Consider the following 2,039-nt stretch of genomic DNA (forward strand, 5'->3'; position numbering starts at 1 on the left):
CACACACACATATAATCCTCTCACACCATCTCCGATGAAGGGATATAATAAATATCCTGGAAACAGCTGTAAGATCTATTTATAAATGTTCTATAATGTACACAGACTTTGTTTTTTTATCTCATTACGAAAAGTAAATCCTTATATATATATATATATATATATCATCAGATATATATATATATATATAGGTGTGGTCGTGGCAATATAGGCTTAGATGTGGCTATATAAGCACAGACGTGGTAATATATTTGCAAGCGTGGGTATATGGGTGGAGACGTGGTTGTGTGGTAAGAAGCTTACTTCGTAACTAAGTATCTATTGCATTTTTTCTTCTCCATTTATTTATATATAGGCGCAGGAATGGCTGTGTGGTAGGAAGCTTGCTTCATAACCACATGGTTCCAGGTTCAGTCCCACTCATGTCACCTTGGGCAAGTATCTTCTACTATAGCCTCGGACCGACCAAAGCCTTGTGAGTGGATTTGGTAAATGGAAACTGAAAGAAGCCTGTCGTATGTGCGTGTGTGAGTGTGTGTGTGTGTCTATGTTTGTCCACCTTCCGTTGCTTGACAACCAGTGTTGGTGTGTTTACATCCCTGAAACTTAGTGGTTCGGAAAAAGAGACCGAGAGAATAACTACTGGGCCTACAAAGAAAAAATCCTGGGGTCGATTTCTTCAACTAAAAGGCAGTGCTCCAGCATGGCCACAGTCAAATGACTGAAACAAGTAAAAGAATAAAAGAACATGTGCGTGTGTGTGTGTGTATAGATACATATCATCATCGTTTAACGTCTGTTTTCCATGCTGGCATGGGTTGGATGGTTTGACTGCGGACTGGCAAGCCAGGAGGCTGCACCAGGCTCCAGTCTGATCTGGTAATGTTTCTACAGCTCGTTGCCCTTCCTATCACTAATAACTCCGAGTGTGTAGTGGGTGCTCTTTTACCTGCCACCGGCACAGGGGCCAGTCAGGCGGCACTGGCAATGACCACGCTCAAATGGTGCCTTTTATGTTCCACCAGCACAGGATCCAGTCTGGCGCTACTGGATATACTCTCTTTACTCTTTTAGTTGTCTCAGTCATTTGACTGTGGCCATGCTGGAGCACCACCTTTAGTCAAGCAAATCGACCCCAGGACTTATTCTTTGTAAGCCTAGTACTTATTCTAACGGGCTCTTTTGCTGAACCGCTAAGTTACGGGGACGTAAACACACCAGCATCGGTCGTCAAATGATGTTGGGGGACAAACACAGACACACACACATATATATACGATGGGCTTCTTTCAGTTTCCGTCTACCAAATCCACTCACAAAGCTTTGGTCAGCCCGAGGCTATAGTAGAAGACACTTGCCCAAGGTGCCACGCAGTGGGACTGAACCTAGAACCATGTAGTTCGTAAGCAAGCTACTTACCACACAGCCACTCCTACATGGAGGGCTTAAACCAGAATTCTACCAAATGGTATTTCTATTTAATGAAATTTTCTACAAATAGCTTTCAGAGGGTGTAGGTTACAATTTTGCATAATTTTCTTTTTAATGAAATTTTCTACAAATAGCTTTCAGACAGGGTAGATTCTGTAAGAATTTAGTGTGGAAAAAGAAGAAAAAAAATGGTGTACCCACTCACACGTGTATTGTCACATATCACATATATTACAAAATGAAACTTGAAATTTTGGAAAAAAATTTGTCACTATGAGTACAGCTTTTTTTTTTTTTAGGGAATTCTGGTGCAAGCACCCCATATAACCTCTCGTAACTTCTTTTATTCTTTGGAATTTCCAGAAAATCTTTAAGAATTTGTGTTCTACACATGAGAATTCGTATGATTTACAAATTATTTTTTCTTAAATTTTGGTTTAAGCATCTCATATAACCTCTTGTAACTTTAAAATAAATTTTGGGCAATTTTCAGAAATTTTTTTGTGAATCTGTGTTCTACACATGAGAAATCATTGGATAACACAAAAAATTCTAGTTTGATTTTTAAAACTCCCCTCCAAAATTGTAAAATTTCCATTCTTTTTTTA

The sequence above is a fragment of the Octopus bimaculoides genome, chromosome 27 (genome assembly GCF_001194135.2).
Source record: "Octopus bimaculoides isolate UCB-OBI-ISO-001 chromosome 27, ASM119413v2, whole genome shotgun sequence".
NCBI lineage: Eukaryota > Metazoa > Mollusca > Cephalopoda > Octopoda > Octopodidae > Octopus > Octopus bimaculoides.